The 19897-nt window shown below is 41.5% G+C and overlaps 2 protein-coding genes across 3 annotated transcripts in view; one reads left to right on the top strand and one right to left on the bottom strand.

Moving 5' to 3' along the window:
- The window catches only part of Zfp277 (zinc finger protein 277), a 129333-nt gene that overhangs the window by 6148 nt on the left and 103288 nt on the right, over positions 1–19897 (top strand). The gene's annotated exons all lie outside the window — the stretch shown is intronic.
- Positions 4363–19897, bottom strand: part of LOC120093247 (60S ribosomal protein L29-like) — a 613897-nt gene continuing 598362 nt past the window's right edge. Inside the window, exon 2 of the mRNA XM_039078188.2 lies at positions 4363–4764. The gene's annotated coding sequence lies outside the window, so the exon portion shown is untranslated. The remainder of the gene's footprint in view (positions 4765–19897) is intronic.

The raw sequence follows: 19897 nt of genomic DNA, 5'->3' as shown, positions 1-19897 counted from the left end.
TATTCACCTTGTAACCCATCCTCCAGGGAAATCAAGGCAAGAGCATGGAGGTGAGAACTGCCGGTGGAGGAAGGAGCTGACTGCCACACCCTTCACGGCTTGCTCAGTTGGTTTCTTATGGTACCCACGGCCCCCACGGCGACCCCAGGACAGTTGGGCCCCCTTGCATTGATCGCTGATTCAGAAAGTACACCGCAGATCTCCCTGCAGGCTACTTTGATGGAGGCAGTTTCTCAGTTGAGGTTCCCCTTTCGAAAGTGTCTCTTGCTTGTATCAAGTTGCCCTAAAACTTGCCAGTACTGCCATGGTTTATCTAATAAATACATCAGACTACAGAATTGGCATGTGACTCCCAGGTCCCTATAGGCTTGTCACCGTACTGACAAGTAAGCAAGCAAGTTCTACTGACCCTGTCTCAAATGTGAGCAGGGTAGCATTTTTTCTAAAGTAATAATAATCTCATTGCTCCATCTTCTGCTTTTCTTTACACCTAATTCCATCATTATACGATTAGTGCTATTTGTTTGCCAAGTGTCCAGCTGGGGCTAGGTGCTATCTTTAGCCATAGGAACCCAGAAAACGACTTTTGAAACTAAATATGACTTAATCTTTTCTTTCTTTAGTGTGGGACGCAGCAACTGACAAGTACTAGAATACTTCAATACCACTTGGCATATAGTCAGGCTTTCTCCATATTTAGCACATCTTAAATAATAAATATGTGGAAGGAAATTATGGGATAATAGTTGAGACTGGATTCTCATGTTGAATATTCTACTTTGTAACAGAATAAACGTAAGAAAAACTTTTTAACTCTCTGAGCCTGAATTTCATCAGGAATAAAAATTGGCGCTACTAGCATTGCTGCACTTAATGAAGTGGCGTGTGTGAGAGCCCTCCGAGACCCTTGCAAAAACAGAAATACAGGCTAGGAGGTGTTATCTGAAGAGGCAGAGTGGGCACAAGCCTTGGAATTGAGCAATCTGTGTGACTTTGAGCAAATAAGGGACTTGGTCTCCATTATTACAAGTGAAGTAGGGACAGGAGAGGAATAGGGTGTCACATTTACAATTCAGACCCTGGAAAACAAATACATCCCATCCTGTTCTACTCTTATGGTAGATTAAAAAGCCCACCATGTGCGAGTCCCAAAGACAAAGGAGTCATTGAACTGTATCTTGGGGGTTTCAGGGGTGGGGTGGGGTGTTAAAACAAAGGACAAGATTTCTTTGAAAATGCTATCCTCTTGACAGGTAGAAAATGACTAGATTGGATCACTCTGGTAACAGGAGAAAAAGACCCTCACCCCTTATTCTAATTTGGGCCTTCCTCTTTACGTCTTTTGGAAAGACTCTCTAAAAGCTTTTGCCTGCAAAGTTTGTTCTCCTTGTTGTATTTCTGTAGACACTGAGATGAAGGAACCTTGTATCTGGTCTCACACTAGTGCCACTGCTGCTGCTACAGAACTCAGACTGTACCTTTACTTACTAATTAGGTGTTCTTGTTTTGAGACAGAGTTCACTGTGGAACTCCGTGTGTAGGCCTGCCAGCCTGGAATGTAGATGCTGCCTCCCAGCACTGGGAGGTACCAGTCTGTCTTATATTGCTGATAACTGAACCCAGAGAGTCCTGCACATTAGGCAAGCACTCTGTCACTTACACAGCCAGCTCCTGCATATAGCGTTGAAGCAAGTATAGACTAAAAGAAAACCGGAGTTCAGCAAAGCTCTACAAGGACAAGTCCCGTCCTGGTTGTGTAGAAAAGCCCATAAATCTAGGGACTGTCACATATTCCTTTTACCTTTAGTCTCAGAGACAGTTTCATGTTGTGATGGCATTTGGGCTTGTTTGAGTGGTAGCTGAGGACCAGCTTCTCGCTTCCTCCTGTGGAGTGTCTGTGTTCTGCTCGGCGTCCCCGTCTTAGCAGAGCAAATGGTCATTCTGTTTCCTTGTCGTTCCTGAAATAAGTGGACACATCTAAATCTATGATGTGTATTGACTTTGGAACTTACTGAGGTTTGTAAATGACTTTATTTGTATAAGGAAGGAAATTCCTATTCTCTAATGCTTTCTTAATTCTTAACGGAAAGATGGCCTTTCCCATCTCACCTCTAATGAATGCTTTTATCTGAACACGTAGAAATACTTGATTTTTTTTCCCCCAGTAAGGACCTCAGAACTGTAATTGTGGTCGTTTATTTAGCACAATCTTCTGTTGTATAACAGACTGCTCTTCAACAGTAACAGCCAATTAGAAAAGAAAATATTTGATGGTAATTACCATCAGAAAGCAATTAATAGCAGGCTCTGTTGTTGGGCTGCAGCATTAATCCGGCTATCTTTTCTAAATCACATGTAACTAATTTCCTCAAAGAAGAAAGAGAACGAGAATGAAAGGAAGGTGAGAGCCTGGAGCTCCTTGGAGTTTCTCACAGACCAATTTATGAATGGCTTTTGAGAGCTTTTCAAGTATGCAGCCATTGAGGAGAGGAATTATTACTAATAACTGACTGGGATGCTCACTGAGTTATTTTTCCAGCAGCAATAGAAAAAAATACATAGAAAATAGGGATTAATGAAGACATGGACTGGGGGTCTCGATCCCACTTCTGCTTCTGACTGGTCTCAGTCATTTGTACCCCTGATCAACATATCATGGTTATCAATGAGAGCATAAGCTTGTATCGGGTTCTTTCAATTAAATCTTCCAGATAGCCCTGTTTTAAAAAAGGCATTGAGTTTACATTTCCTGGGTTCTGTAGAAAGCACATATCAGAGTATTTCCTCAAGAATGAATTCCACATTTGACTTTCATTAATCAGTTGTGTCAGGTTAGAAAATTAGCTGAGGGCCTTTGCCAAGAGTTGGCTTCTGAGTCCCTCGCTCCAAGACAACATAAATAGATCATTAGACTACTTCTGATCAGATTTAGGAAGAGCCCATCATGGATATAAGCGAATCATCAATTACACATTCAGGAATGCTTGCCTGTTGTAATATAGTTCTCTGTATAGAGCTGTGCTCAACTCCAGATACAAGGGGAAATGGTGATTTATAGCCAAGAAGATTGAGGGTGCTCAAAGTTGGAAGGTAGAAATTTCTGAGAGAATGCATAGAGGTAAAGAGAAATTCTTTCTTAAAGCTGACCAGGGTGATCAGGTACATCTCAGGGCTGGTGGAAGAATGGAGACTTCGATCAGCTATCAGAATGATAAGATACTGAGAACTTATGCAAATTGACCTAACTGGATTCCAGCTAAAACTGAATGACGAAGGCTGAGAAGGACCAGGCTTCCTTAAGGAAAGATTGCAGAGGGGACAAGGGTCTTTGTTGGTAGCAAGGGCATATCAGCAGGTAAGCAGGGCTTCGGGGACAAGAATCAAGTTATAGGCTTTAGGGAAGCAGGTTTGGGGGACCATGGATTCTGGGTGAATTATCAAGTCAATTAAGTTCTATAGATTGGGTCAACAGATGAAGAATCCAGTTACTAGAGAAAGAATACAAGTAAAGATTTGATATCAAGAAACTGGCCATATGCCAGCAGCTAGCACTCCAGACTCCGTAAAGCGGAGGCCAAGTGGACTGAGTTGACACAGAGCCACTGTGTTAGAGAACACAGCCACAGTGACGGTAGGACGTGCTCGTGAGTGATGCGCGCAGGAGACCCAGCACCAGACGCAACATCACAAACGGTCATGTGGCCGCTGAACTCCTAACGCTGAGCTCTTTCATTCTGAGTGTCAGCAAATTGTAAGATAACTCTACAGAATAAAGTGATAGCACCCTTCTTTTTTACGATCCCTACAGTGTAAGGAATTGGGTGCTGTGGCCTAACATCCCTATTGCTATTATTTCCCTTATGAAATATTGACAACAGATTAGATCATGTCCATAACTACCCACGTTCGTGAGCTATTTTTTGGTACCAGCAGTTATCATTGTTCCCTTAAAGAGGGCACAGTCTTATTTTCTGCTTGCTTTGTTGGATGTTGTTTTTCCAGACCCAGTGTCTTTGCATACTAGACAGGCACTCTGTCTCTGAGCGTATCCAGACCTGTTTTCCTTTGAGTACTCGAAAGGCAGAGTATACCAGACATGCACGTTTACCTTGTTGTTGCTTCTTTGTTTCTTTGCTTTGGGGACAGGGTTTCTGCATGTAGCTCCAGGTGGCCTGGAACTCCCAACACAGACCAGGACGGTATTAAGCGCACATAGGTCTTTCCTCTACTTCCTGAGTGCTGGGATTAAAGACGTGGACCACCATGCCCAGCAAAGCTCACATTTTCTGAGAACCTAGGTGAACTAGAGATGAACTAAACCCCTTAGAGAGCAGACTGTGAAGAAATTCATTTTTTTCCCGTTTTTTATTGTCAGTTACATGCTTTATAGAAAAAGGTGTGGAGAACAGAATGGGTCAGGGTTGTACAGAAAAAGCTAGGTTCCTACATATTCTATTTGTACCATTGTGGGGATGCCCTCCCTTCAGGCATGGCAGCCGCACTTCTCTGAAGCCTCTTTGCAGCTGCAGCCCTGGGAGCTCTTCACACAGCCCCTGGGGCAGCAGGAGCAGCAGCTTTTCTTGCAGGAGGTGCATCTGCATCTGCATTTGCAGGAGCCAGCTCAGGAGCAGAAGCAGGGTCCACTGTGGCCCAGGAGCAGTTAGGGGTCCATGGCTAGTGGAGGAGGCCGGCGGAGATCAAGCAGAGGTTGGTGTTAGAGTTCTAGGATCGTGATCAAGAAATTCATTTCTAAGCTGTCATGCTCTTAAGATGTATAGAAATTTAATTTTTTATTCATTGTGTAAGTGAATTAGCTAGAACCAACGTTAAATTAATGTTATTTATGCTTATAGGGACAGTACTCTTGATTCCATAGAATTATAAGACAAAAAGTATTTTTTTTTTCCGGAGCTGGGGACCGAACCCAGGGCCTTGCGCTCGCTAGGCAAGCGCTCTACCGCTGAGCTAAATCCCCAACCCCAACAAAAAGTATTTTTTACATATATAGAATTTCATGAGTGAACAATTGACAGATTTACAATTTAAGTAGCTTTCCTCCAGAATCTATTCTAATTTTATGGTTGTCCAGGAGGCAGATATTTTATTTAGTTTTCCAAACATTTAACTACCACTTTCCATTTATGAATTACACTTACTCCAATTTTATGTATGCTAGTCTTCCATGGAATTTAATATAGGAAACTAGTGAGGGTAATCTTCCATTATTTATTAAGAATTTAGACATTCCAGAAAATTCTAAGACGAGGCCTCCCATGTGCCTCTGATAGGACCTCTGGGGTGGACCCTTCACAGCATCCTGGTTTGACTTTGTGCCTTTAATCCAGAATGTGGAGGCTGCTAAATGCAGTTATACAAGAAACAGCATCTCTTTCTATTGACTGATAGAGCTTCTTTTAGGAGTATTTCTCCCATTATATCCAGGAAGGAGACTGTACATATATATAATATCTCCAAGATATAATAACTTAAAAATTATAGAAATAAAACCTACCGTTTTAGCTCTATGAGAATACTTACTCAAGTCAGTGCCTTTTCTTTCTCTTTCCTTTCCCCTTTGCTTTTAACATCCACACTGCTTAGAATGTGCTCTACCACTAACCTATACCTGTATTCCAATTCATTTAATTTTAATATCATCTCTTACTACATTTGCATTAAGACTTAACTGTTGAATACAGAACAGATATGTTTCTCAGTAATCCATGTTGCTGAGTTTCTGACCCATAGTTTAGAGTGCTCAACCCTGACCTTTATTATATTGTTTGGTTACCATGGTTATTTAATGTATTATTTAAGTTAATTAAAAATTTAACCCACATTCTTCTATCAGCTTTCAATGATTTCAGGAATGTGAGTCCATTTTTAACCTATTTGTGTGTGGCATTGGTGTCTTTAGAACGTTGCCGTTTATGAATTAGATGATAAATTCAGGCTGTCTTTGATGCTTGTAGAGAAATTGCGTGATGAAAGGTTGTTTAAAACAGTTTTAATGTGATTCATAGTACCCGTTGTTATTCACTCCTAGTTGGCAGTCATGAGATCCAACTGGCAACTCTCCATTTCTTCAGGACTCTCTCACTGAATGTGGTCTCCTGGTAGACTGACTTAGGCAGTTTGCAAGGCAAAGCTGGATGACTTCCTTTTGTCCTGTTACTCCTCCTGAAATTAGGCTTGCTGTATAGTTTATAGCAATGCATTAGAGAACTAAATATATCATTCTTACAGTTACCAAAAGCAGTTATAACTTTATCAGTGATCGCTATCTGCAGGAGTTCAAATACATTCCCGTTTGTTTGTGAGCTGGTTTAGAGCTTTATCCAACCTAAGTTGTATTCCATAACTACGTGCTTCACTCGCCTTTTCCCCTTTTTTTTTAATTTCTTTATTGTATGTGTGTAGATGTTTCATCTGCTTGTATGTGTACTTCACATTCATGCCTGGTGCCCTGGGACTAGTCACAGAAGTTCATGAGCCTCTGGGTGCTGGCAATCAATTCAGGGCTCTCTGGAAGAGGAACCATCCCTCCAGCCCCAAGTGTCACTTTTTTGCAGTTGGTGGTTAAGGTAGTTGTTTTGGATTTTTCTGAAACTGGTATTCTCTGTGTAGCCCTGGCTGTCCTGGAACTGCCTTTGTAGACCATGCTGCCCTAAACTCAGAGATCTGCCTGTCTCTGCCTTATGAGTGCTGAGATTGAAGGTATGTGCCACCATGGCCCCACCCAAGTGTCACTTGTAATGCGAAATCTTTCCAGAAGTCACAGCTAAAGTCACTACATAATTTTTGTAGGCTTCCTCATAAACTAATAGTTTTTTAGAAGAATCTATACCTGCTTATAGAGAAATGGATTTTAATGTTAGTGATTAAGCTTGTTACTATATTTCCTAAGGTCTCTCTAAATTCTTACAAACTATTGTCTCTTATTGTCGCGCGCCTAACGTCTCGCCAGCAAGAACGACGCGCGGACACCAGGATCCTTCTGCAGCAAAGCGTTTATTGCATCTTAAAGAGGAAGAGACCAAGCCCCAGAATGGCGCTGCTTATATACACCCTAATGTGGCGTGTCCACGCCTGATTGGTCGCTTACCCATGGTCTCATTGGCACGCCCCGGGGTGGGCAAAGACTTGGCACAAACACACTCTTGCACATGCGCACACAGCTAGTTTCCTGAAAGGAAGTCGGGCTGGCGCAGCGGAAGCCAGCGCCATCTTGTAATGGCGAATGTTATCACGGCTTTCCACATCTTATGACATTGAAATGTGCTCCCTCATGGTTCTGAAGGCCAGAAGACCAGAAGGAACTATGGCCACTCTGCCTCTGAAGACTCCAAGGGAAAACTGTCTCTGCCTCTTGAAGTTTTGGGTGGCACTGCATGTTCTTGGCTGGTGGCAGCACAACTCAAGCTACCTGTCTTAGTCTCTCTATGTTCCCTTCTCCTGTTCCCACTTCCTCTCCCTTCCTGTCTCTAATGAAGACCTGTGTGATTACATTGAGAGCTTGTCATAACCCACTATGATTGAATCTCAAGATTTTTACCCATAATTATGAATGCAAAAACCCTGTTGTAAAGTAAGATCACATCCTCAGGTGCTAGATGGTATATGCTCTGTGGGTCACCATTCAGGCAGCAGCATTTACTGACTATGTTACCCTTATTTCCAGATGCTCTTCATCCTGTTCAGACTAATCGGCATGCACGCAGTAGCATCCTTTTTTTTTTTTTTTTAACTCTGTAGAAGTCGGTGCCTAGTGCTTGGCTTCCTGGATTTGGAACTTAAGTTCCAACCCACTGCACCCATTAATATCAAGTCTTTATTACTAAATATATACAACTGTTACAATGTAAATTTGCCATCATCGCCATTTTTACTCTATTTTTTGTTCATTTTTTTAAGCTACTTTGAGTGTCTATAGAATATCCCAAGTCCTTTTGCTTATGGAGAAATAGTGATCAACTTGTCCTTCATCTGTACAGCCCTGAAATCTAGTCTCGGGACGAGATTGAGGGCAGAATGTGCGAAGAACCCTGAGTTTGTAGGCAGAAGAATCGGGTTAGTCACACACGGGGAGATCTTGAATAAACCTCAGTTTCTGCACATCTGCTTTTTTATAAGCAAAACAAAAGTAATAATATTTCTGCATGGTGCTGCAGTTAGTGTGACTGCTTGGCTGATAATATTTAAAGACGTAAAGTTATATGAGTGAGGGGCTGGGGATTTAGCTCAGTGGTAGAGCGCTTGCCTAGGAAGCACAAGGCCCTGGGTTCGGTCCCCAGCTCCGAAAAAAAAAGACCAAAAAAAAAAAAAAAAAAGTTATATGAGTGAAAGTTACATGAGTCACTGCACATGTGTAAATAGCAGGCTGTATGGAGCACTAGTGTGCAAACTGAAAGGGCCCCTGTAGAGCTGACCGCAGTTTTGTCTCACTTGACTCATGTAACGCGCATCTTCCTCCTTTAAACTGTAAATGTTTATAGAGTGAGTTTGCTTTGTTGTTGATACGGAAAGAAATCACCTTGAGAAATGTGCTAAAAGGACAAGATACAGTCTGCGCCGCCTTCTTTGAGCTTATAATTTAACAGGGAAGAGATGCGCTTACGGGCAGGTCAGAAAGCTCCAGCTCCCATCAGTGACACAGCAGCTGAACTAGAGTGGCACCTTTCAGGAGAGAGAAGCAGAAGAGCAAGATGCTGTGCAGTAACACACGCATCACACGCATCACACGCATCACACGCATCACACGCGTCACACGCATCACGTGTTACAGCTCATACTGTGAACTCTAAGATTGATTTACTTACTGGAAAACCTCGTTGTGTGGATCAGCCCTAGCACATACCTTTAATCCAAGAGCTAAATAAAGTCAACCCTCGGTCAAGAGGCAGAGCAAGGCATCAGCTGATAGGAAGTGAATGTAAGTAAACAGAAAGGGTGGACATTGACTTTGAAGGGTATTTAAGACAGCCTGGAGAAGGGACTTTGTCCTTTTGGGACTTTATCCGTGTAGTAGGAAGGTCAGCTGGGTATTTTTTTCTGCCTCTCAGAGCTAGCAGATTTTCACTCCAGCATCTGGTTCCTGAGCCTTCATTGGCTGGGATTTTCTTTTTTTTTTTTTGTTTTTGTTTTTGTTTTGTTTTTTGTTTTTGTTTTTTTTTCTTTTCTTTTTTTCGGAGCTGGGGACTGAACCCAAGGGCCTTGTGCTCGCTAGGCAAGCGCTCTACCGCTGAGCTAAGTCCCCAACCCCGGGATTTTGTTTTTTAAAACAAGTCACAGTCTCCTAAAAGTTGCAGTCCATGGAGAGAAGTAACAGATCACAACGTCTGATAACTAACCTCTGAGATATCTAACATTCTGAGCCTCTCTGTTGTGACTGGATGTTTCAGAGACTTGGGATGTTGTCCTCCACTAGGCCGAGCAGTCACCAAATCAGTCAGTAAATCTTCCCAGTTAAAAGAACATGCTGGCAGTTCTCCCCAGAAATAGAAGATTCACGTTCCTGGTCTTCTGGGTTTGAGTCTCAGCAGGTGTTTACTAAGCACTAATTATGCATGCACAAAAAAACAAGGACCAAATGCCTCTCTTGAAGGAACCCTTTAGTTTCTAGAATAGGGGAGCCATGCAGAAGATCATGGAGTCACAGGAAGTGAGAACCAAGCAGAAAGGCACAGGAAGTAAGAGGTCTCCAGCTTCCACGTCTCTCTGCAAGGTTCAGAGACAGTGGTTTTTGGACAGGACTCTGTCAGTTGACCAAGAGTAAGTAGGTCTTTCCTGTGGAGGAGTCTCTATCAGGGCTCAGGGACCTCTCTACCTGCATCTTCTCAAAGCCTGAATAAATAACAGGGCTGAAAAGGCTATAAGGACTTCATTGAAAAGACCTGTGGGCCATGCAGAACAAAGTGGGTTTCCCCTACTTGCTGAGGAGATGCAGGGGCTGCAAAGGGCATGAGGACTCCAGTTAGAAGGATCTGTTGGTTCTGAAGTTTGTCTGATTCCCTAAAATGTGTGAGCTTTCTAACCCAGAACCAACCCACCATGTCCTGTTCCCCACACCCCGTGCCCTGTGACCCACCCCTGCTGGTGGAGTCTCTGGCTGCTTCCCTGCCCCAGACATATAGCTGAGGCTTTTCTGTTTCTTCCTTACTCGTGACCATTAGGCAGATGTGAGTTCCGAGTTCAAGGGATCATCTTAGGGCTAAGATCAGTTAAGTCTCAGTGTAAATGCTCACCTCACTTACTAATGCTGAAATCTGTACTTTGAATTTTCTTTATTTCCCAGATAAAGTAACTTTAAAAGCCATGCTTTTCTTATTTGTAAGGAGCTCATAGCTGACATTGTCCCTGTGATCAAAATCCCCACAGGTCTCCTACAGTCCTCTGCTTTGTTCTGACCCACAGTACATTTTTTTCAGAGTTTTCTAGCTATAAGAATTTTCACACAAGACCTCATGTCCTTGGGATTTGCAATAAGGAAATATGTGTCTTGATGCCTATGTATATTAATTTTAAAAAAAACCTTTGAAAACGCTGACATTTGTAGTAAAGTTCAGCATGATATGTGAGGGAGGGAAATGTTTGTCTTACTCGCTCCATTATTAAAATGTCTACATAGAGCTGCAGCTCTCCTTTCTTGCCAGGAGAATTGGCAAGGCCAAGCCACCCTTACCCAAATTCCAGAGATACTCAATCTCCTACTGAGTGCTCTTTAAGGCCAGGCTGCATGTACTGTGAGTTTTCTCAGACAGCTCAGATGAGTACCACGTGGTCCTGATGCTAGGTTGTAGCTTTTTTTTCCTATATTTTTCTTCCGTATTCCCATTCTGGCTTTTCCCCCATTTTTGTAATGTGTTTGAATAGGTCACTAAATGGCTTGCAAATGTTTTCCTCAGCATGGTGTGTTCTTTAGTTTCTGAAGCAAGAAAGTAGTCTATCCCCTTCCCCCCCCCACCCCCATCTTACATTAAGTGCTGCAATCCATGAAGCATTCCTAACTCAAATAACTTTTTTCCCATCAACTTTTTCACAATTTAGCTATACTTCCTAGTGTATTTACTTCAAATGGGTCATTTTGAGAGGTTAAGAAAAAAAAAGAAAAAACAAAACAAAAATATATATCTTCCAGTTTATTGTGCAAGAAATTGTTGCCAAGCAAAAGTGGTGGCACACCTTTTATCCTAGAGCTCAGAAGGCAAACACAATTCTGAGTTCAAGGCCACCCTGATCGACAATGAGAGGCCAGGACAGCCAGGACAACACAGAAAAACACTGTCTTAACCAAAAGAGGAGGAGGAAGAGGAGGGAAGCAGGCAGGCAGAAAGATAAGAAGGCAGAGGGAAGGAGGGAGGGAGAGAAGGAGGGAGGGGGGAGGGAGGGAGGGGAGAGGGAGGGAGGGAGGGAGGGAGGGGGGAGGGAGGAAGGAATTGTACATTTAAAGTTGTCTGCTTTCTCTAGTTAGTTCCCTTGGTGAAAATAACAGGAGTATTTGGGATCTATCACCAAATATTAATTAATTTGTCAATACCCCCCTTTGCTAAAAGTTATTCTAAAGCCTTTGCATATTTAAAAAAAACTTAACATGACTTGAGACCTACATGAGATCCAGGGAATTAAATAGCAGGGAGTACATATAATCTGAATCAAAATTTCAAGGGGAAACAAAGGAATTGATGGATCCATCAGAAACAAAAGGTAGCAAAATAAAATACAATGTATCTGGAGAGGTAAAACAAAGTGTCCTGCCTGTAATCATGCCAAGGGTAGTTCTTCAGGCGTGAAGACCTACTTCTACAGCATCTCCTCCTCAGTAAATTTGCCTGCTCTGAATCAGGGGTCCCTAAGAACTGAGGACAATTCACTGGACAGCTAACTAGCATTAACGTAATCATTAATGGGCAAGGACTGGAACTGTTCTCGGGTTCACTGTGAGCCTTAAATCTGGGTTGTCTTTAATAGAAGATTGGTTGTTAGAGCAGTGGGGTGGTGACAAATGTTGGCCACAATGTCCAAGTCAAGAATGTACTCCTGCAGTTCTCCTGCCATGGCCTTGGCAGGCATCTACACTGATGTCCATTGGTGAAGTGCCTCCTGTTCTTCAGTGATGTCTGCTGATTCTGAGCCCAAGGTTACCTGAGCGTCCACTCTGATTATGTCAGCATATTTTTGTAAAATTCGTCATATATCCAGTCCACCAGCCCTCATCCATATTGTCTCTTCCTTGTATCTTTTCCTTGCCTGTTTTTCTCTTAAGTCCTTATGGCTTGGTTTAGATTTTACCTTCACCTTTTCTAGAAAATGTTCTTCCTCACTTCTTGCCTCAGCCTAAAAGAAACCAACTGTCCATTCTCTTCCTTCCTCTATCAGTTTCTGAGTTCACTTCCCATGTTAGAGTTTGGACTATAATACTTTTCGCTCTCTTGCATGGTGCTCAGATGCCTGGTGGGTGATGTGTGCTCCTCTTGCCTTGGTACCCAGCCCTGGGATAGGATTAGACACCTCTCTGCTGTGTGTTAAGGGCTGAAGCTGTAGCTCAGTTGTTCACCCTCTTCTATTTGTCTTCAGTGTGTTCTGTGCTGTGCATGTGTGGGTGTGTGTGATGTATGTACTTGTTAGTGTGGGTATGCACATGTGTATGCAGATACATATGTGTTGGATGCATGTATACATAGAGACCAGACGTCAATCCTGGAGTCTTCTTCAGTCACTCTGCACCTTTATATTTTCAGATAGAATCTCTCACTGAACCTGAAGTCCATCCATTTGTCTAGGCTGGCCAGCCAATGAGATTCAGGGTTCTCTTGTCTCCAGTCAAGTCCTCTCTAGGCTGGTAGTGCTGGCTAGCATTACTGTATACTACCATGCCCCATTGTTTGTATGTGCCCGGGAATCTAACTCCGATTCCCACGTATGCTCCTGCGGCAGGCAGTTTACTGACTGAGCATCTCCCAAGTCCCAAAGATACTATCCTTAAAGACCTTCCTCCAGACCTCCATGTCACAGCCTTGCAAAGGGACAGTTTAAGAAGCACTGCCCTGAGGTCTGTGGGCCTGACTGCCTTTAGGACATGAGCTGTTTGGCAGCAGCTGTGGAGGTCATAGGAGTTTGCTCAGTGACATTGTCAGTGCAAGTACCAGCCTGTTAGCATCTCTTTCCTCAGTGACAGAGCTGAGTCAACAGGGGCATCAGTGCAGCAGCAGACATTATGTTCCTTCTGAAACTGACAGCTGATGACTGTATTGTGACATTGTCGTGTATGTAGTATTCTAAGGTGTTGTCTCTAAATACTAAATCAGTTTCCACTTGTCGCATTTGATAAACCAGTGTTACTTTTACAGTTGTATTCCCCTTGAGAAACTCTATTAGAGTTCTCATAGAAAATGATGGCTATAATTTCTACTGCTTATGTGACTGAGTCTTCCTGTCTGTCCGATTGGACTAATTGCTCTTTTGCCTTTTTAATTATTTAAGTAATTGTAGCTTCCAGAGCTCAAGGCTTTTTGTTGTTCAGAATCACCTGCTGCTACTTTGAACTACTTAATCTCTCAGTTCACAGGCGGGCGGCCCTGCTGTTTCTGATATAGTAGAAGGGATGAGGCAGCTAAGTCGCCACACCTTTCACAAGGGCAGCTTCTCATAGCCTAAATGGCTCCCAAAGGCACGCAACCTCCTGAAAGCACCACTTGGTGACTGAGCTTCCAAGCGTACACACTAGAAGAACTACGGACTACAGTCATGGCCAAATCTCCATCTTCATAAATGAGCTATCCTACACGGACAATGCTATAGCCTAGTCTTCTCTGAAAATAAGTACATCTTCAAACTTGATTTGGTTTGGAGGCAGAGTTGTCTTATAAAGCACAGACTAGCCTCTTCAGTGACCATAGGGTATGAGCTAAGGACAGTTCAGTGCTGCTGCCCACAGCGCCCGTGAGCTATTCTGTCCCCTCTCCCGTGTTGAGGCTGACTTCAGGAGGAGTCAGTATGAAGGGTTCTAACAGAGAATTAAGTATGGGAGTTAAAAGAAAAGTGTTCTGTGCCTACCAAGCTGGGTTGCAGGCTTCTAGAGAGAAGCACACTCAAGAGTCTTCACAATATAGCGTCTCAGGGTTGCTAAGAGACGACCTGCCCTCAGCTCCTGTTACAGACACCTTATTTTTCCTCTTTTTTGTGAAATGAGATTGCAGGGTGACTCCTTACTTGTCTTCGATTGGACTACAGTTTGAAAAGGTACAGCCGGCCATAGCTGACAAGCCTGCAGAGGATAAGATATGTCTCTTACTGCAAATAGAATTTCTAGTCTTACTTGTGAAATTACGGTTGGGAAAGGAGAAAAGCTACACTTGTCACACATATGGGCCTCTAGCAGGAATCTATGCTACTTGACTTTCTTATTTGAAATTTTTCTCTGTAGGAAGAATAATGGCAATTTTCACAGCAAATGTTGGTTGCACTGAAAATCTCAACCCCAAGTAGTAAATCTATGTTCATTTATAATTTCTATATGATGTATATATTTTCTCACTTGTATATAAGTATACATAAATCCAAGTTTTAGAATTATGAATAAATGTAAACATCATTTATTCATTGAACATGTGTGTTTTGTTGCAGGTGTTAAGTCATTAGTAGATTATATTGTGACATATCTGTACATTTTGACAATATCCACAATTCTGTCTCTTGTCCTTCTTTTCCTCAGTACTTGGTTCCCTTCATCTTTCTAATAGTCACTCTGATATCTGTGAAGCATTTATTTGTTGTTTCCATGGATATGAGAACGTATATGATGCGCCATCTTTCTGTATATAGCTTATTGTGCATCCCGTGATCATCTGTCTGTGTGTTTTCCTGAAAATGACAGGATTCCATCTTTTCTTTCCCAGTCTCTGTTGGTGTGCACCTGGGCTGGTTCCATGGCCTGCTGCTTCATACATTTTGACTATCAGTGTGTGTATGAAGTATCAGTGTGTGTATGAAGTATCAGTGTGTGTATGAAGTATCAGTGTATGTATGAAGTATCAGTGTGTGTATGAAGTATCAGTGTATGTATGGAGTATCAGTGTGTGTATGAAGTATCAGTGTGTGTATGAAGTATCAGTGTGTGTATGAAGTATCAGTGTATGTATGGAGTATCAGTGTGTGTATGAAGTATCAGTGTGTGTATGAAGTATCAGTGTATGTATGAAGTATCAGTGTGTGTATGAAGTATCAGTGTGTGTATGAAGTATCAGTGTATGTATGAAGTATCAGTGTGTGTATGAAGTATCAGTGTGTGTATGAAGTATCAGTGTATGTATGGAGTATCAGTGTGTGTATGGAGTATCAGTGTGTGTATGAAGTATCAGTGTGTGTATGAAGTATCAGTGTATGTATGAAGTATCAGTGTGTGTATGGAGTATCAGTGTGTGTATGAAGTATCAGTGTATGTATGAAGTATCAGTGTATGTATGAAGTATCAGTGTATGTATGAAGTATCAGTGTGTATATGAAGTATCAGTGTGTGTATGAAGTATCAGTGTGTGTATGAAGTATCAGTGTATGTATGAAGTATCAGTGTATGTATGAAGTATCAGTGTGTATATGAAGTATCAGTGTGTGTATGAAGTATCAGTGTATTATGAAGTATCAGTGTGTGTATGAAGTATCAGTGTATGTATGAAGTATCAGTGTATGTATGAAGTATCAGTGTATGTATGAAGTATCAGTGTGTATATGAAGTATCAGTGTGTGTATGAAGTATCAGTGTATTATGAAGTATCAGTGTGTGTATGAAGTATCAGTGTGTGTATGAAGTATCAGTGTGTGTATGAAGTATCAGTGTGTGTATGAAGTATCAGTGTATGTATGAAGTATCAGTGTGTGTATGAAGTATCAGTGTGTGTATGAAGTATCAGTGTATGTATGAAGTATCAGTGTGTGTATGAAGTATCAGTGTGTGTATGAAGTATCAGTGTGTGTATGAAGTATCAGTGTGTGTATGAAGTATCAGTGTATGTATGGAGTATCAGTGTGTGTATGGAGTATCAGTGTGTGTATGAAGTATCAGTGTATGTATGGAGTATCAGTGTGTGTATGAAGTATCAGTGTGTGTATGAAGTATCAGTGTGTGTATGAAGTATCAGTGTGTGTATGAAGTATCAGTGTATGTATGAAGTATCAGTGTGTGTATGGAGTATCAGTGTGTGTATGAAGTATCAGTGTATGTATGAAGTATCAGTGTATGTATGAAGTATCAGTGTATGTATGAAGTATCAGTGTGTATATGAAGTATCAGTGTGTGTATGAAGTATCAGTGTGTGTATGAAGTATCAGTGTATGTATGAAGTATCAGTGTATGTATGAAGTATCAGTGTGTATATGAAGTATCAGTGTATGTATGAAGTATCAGTGTATGTATGAAGTATCAGTGTGTGTATGAAGTATCAGTGTGTGTATGGAGTATCAGTGTGTGTATGGAGTATCAGTGTGTGTATGAAGTATCAGTGTGTATATGGAGTATCAGTGTGTGTATGGAGTATCAGTGTGTGTATGAAGTATCAGTGTGTGTATGAAGTATCAGTGTGTATATGGAGTATCAGTGTGTGTATGGAGTATCAGTGTTTGTATGGAGTATCAGTGTGTGTATGAACTATCAGTGTGTATATGGAGTATCAGTGTGTGTATGAAGTATCAGTGTGTGTATGAAGTATCAGTGTGTGTATGAAGTATCAGTGTGTGTATGGAGTATCAGTGTGTATATGGAGTATCAGTGTGTGTATGGAGTATCAGTGTGTGTATGAAGTCTTCTCTTGAGTACTGCTACCATTTCTCACTGGTATCTACCAGAGAGAAGTGTGCTCCATGTGCACTAGTATCTTTTTTTAAACTTAGTGTGTTAGGGAGGGAAATGTGTTGAGATAATGCATGTGGAATGCATGCTCACAAAGTTGTACAGCCATCACCATAATCAGTAAACATTTTTACCCCTCACAAAGAAACCCTTTACCCTTTAGTTAGTCCCTATTTGGTCAACTTTACTGCTGCTGTGACAGAATGGCTGAATGGCTGGCAGAAAGAAGAAAGGTTTGATTGAAGTCCTGCATCCCAAGGTTTCACTTTGTGATTGTTTGCCTCCATGCATAGGGATAGAAGACCCAGCAATAGAAGTATATGGTAAAGGATGTTATTTGTCTGAAAGGAAACAGAGAAAGAAGGAACCAGGTCCATCAAGTGGCACTTTCCCAGCAACTTGTTTAATCCTTACCCCTTCCAAAGTTTACACCATCTTCCAAAACGGTAGCTCCCAATGAGGACCAAACATCCATCACATGAGTCTGGAGAACTGTTAATATTCAATGCGAACATTCTATATGCCCTAAAAACTGCCAGTCTTAAAAAACCACTAATTTCTGTCACTATAGTTGCTTCTGGTATGAATAGAATCATATATAATTTGTGGTCTTTTTTTGTGGCCTGTTGTTTGTTTGGTTGGTTTTGTTTTGTCTTTTATGACAGGCTTTCTCTGTGTAACAGCTCTTGGAACTGGCTTTGTAGACTAGGTTGACCTCAAACTCACAAAAATCCACCTGCCTGCCTCCCAAGTGCTAGAAGTGCTAGGAGGACTGGGTTAAAAGGCTTGTTCCACTACTACCCATCTTCAAGGCCTATTTTTGTCTAACAGTGTCTTCCTTTCCCCCTTCCCCTTCTCCTCCCCCCTCCCTCTCCCCCAGCATAATAGTCTTTATACTTATTTGGTAATTTCATACAATGTTCCCTGCCTAGCAGGCAGCAATGGGGTGAGATGGGCTTGGAGGTGGCCAGAGGACTGTCTTGTACTGGCCATGGTATATCTAGTTCTACTTCTCTTCTACTATGCACGCCACTCCATTCTGACCTTTTTTTTTTTCAATTTTAACAATGTTTTCGAGGTACATTTTGAAATGTCTATCAGAGTTTTTTAATTTTGTGTGTATAAATGTTTTGCCTACATCTTTGTATGCATACCACATGCATATACCTAGAAGAGAGCATTGTATTCTTTAAAAAACACATAACTATAAGAATGTATTTTCGTTTTAAACCCAAGTGTGGAATATGGGGCTGTTCCAGATTGTCCACAGCAGCTGACTATGATTTGCCTCGTGCTCTAGCGGGGGTGTGATTTTTCTAGCATCAGATAGTTTTTGTGATTGTGTGATGTTTGGGATCCTAGGGACTTATCAGAGGATATATAAATGCTCCGGCCCCAAGAGCTTGAGCGTGTTGTTGGTTAGTTGTTGGTGGCTGTGGTTTGTTAAGTAGTTGTGTGCAAAAAGGAAACAACAAGAAGAAATCAGATATTCTACTGGTGACGATCAAATCTGTCCCAAGTAACTCAATGCCCCTAATCAGGGGGGAGTAGTCTAGTGATAAGGACACCCCCTTTCCCTTCTATCCTTTTTACTCTCCTGTCTAGTATTAGAGGGTTGAAAGGGTGGAAGAAAAAAGAACCCACAAAGCAGCCAAAAGAACAGCTACAAGAGCCCCTAAAACTGTAGTTATAGACAATTGTGATCACTGTATCAGTGCTGGGAACTGAACCCCAGTCCTCAGCAAGAGCAGCAAAGAGCTCTCTCTTCAACCTCAAAACATAATTTCTATCACTAAATATTAGTACATTGAATGGACACACATTTTATTTTTCTATTCATTAGTTGATAGATTTATACCTTTGGCTGTTACAAGTAATTCACCTATGAGTATTCATGTCAACAGTTTTACCCCTAGTGGTTTAGTCTTCTCTGGGTATATAATAATCTTGTGGTAACTGTTTAATATTTTGAACACTGCTAAAGAGTTATGAAGCTGCCATTTTGTCTTACATTCCCACAGCTTACCTGGAGTTCCCAATACTTTTCCCAATTGCATTTCTGTGGTTACCTGTGATATTGGGTTTCTCGTGACCATATGTATATCTTTAGAGGGTTATCTTTTAGATTACTTACAAATAAATTGGGTTGTTTTAATATTAAGTTGTAACTGTTTTTAATATATTCTGTGTACTTGCTGCAAATCAATTGTATGATCTAGAAATATTTTCTCCAGTCCTGCAACCTGTCTTAATCATTTTCTTGATGGTGTGCTTTGAAGCACAAAAGTTTTCAATTACATCGTCACCTACTTCTTCCTCTGGAAGGCTGGGAGACTCTGCCTTGACCTCAGGTCATTCAGTGTTGTAGCATTTTGTGATGTTGCTTTTCTTTCATGTACGTTTCTCACCTCTTATGAGTTACTTTTTGTGTCTTTATGTGACCCAGCCCTACTCACACATGTGGTACACAGTTGCAGAAACATTGCCTAAAGACGATTTGTCATGGTTGAAATTTCTTGGCATTTTTGTCAAAAATCAATGTATGAGGGCTGGGGAAATAGCTCAGTGGTAGAAAGCCCGCTAGCAAGGACAGGGCCTTGGGTTCAATACCCCACACCAAAAAGCAAACGGGGAAAATCCCATCAGTTTCCAGCAGAGTTTAATCTGGATGCAGGATTCTCTACCATTGTCTGTTGTTCTGCACTAGGTTTCCTTTTCTTTGTTGGTTGTTTTTTAAAATGTTCAAAACAGTTAAAGTAAGATATCTAATTTGTCATTTCCCAATATATATTTGATTGATTTGCTCATTTTCCTAAGAGCACATATCATCAAAAGAAGGACAAACAGCAATAACACACTGGCCTAATATTTTGTAAGAAACATTTCCTGATATACTTTACAATGCCTGTTTTCAGGTACCCTGCCTTGACTACATCACTAATTGGATGAAGTCACTAAGTCACTAATTGGAGAAGGCGTTGTCTGAAGCTTCCCAGGCTTCCATTTGGCCAACGTCTTTAGAAACTGACTCTGATAATCTTAACTAAAAAGTAACCT

The sequence above is a fragment of the Rattus norvegicus genome, chromosome 6 (genome assembly GCF_036323735.1).
Source record: "Rattus norvegicus strain BN/NHsdMcwi chromosome 6, GRCr8, whole genome shotgun sequence".
Lineage (NCBI taxonomy): Eukaryota > Metazoa > Chordata > Mammalia > Rodentia > Muridae > Rattus > Rattus norvegicus.
This window is presented reverse-complemented; position numbering and strand designations above follow the sequence as displayed.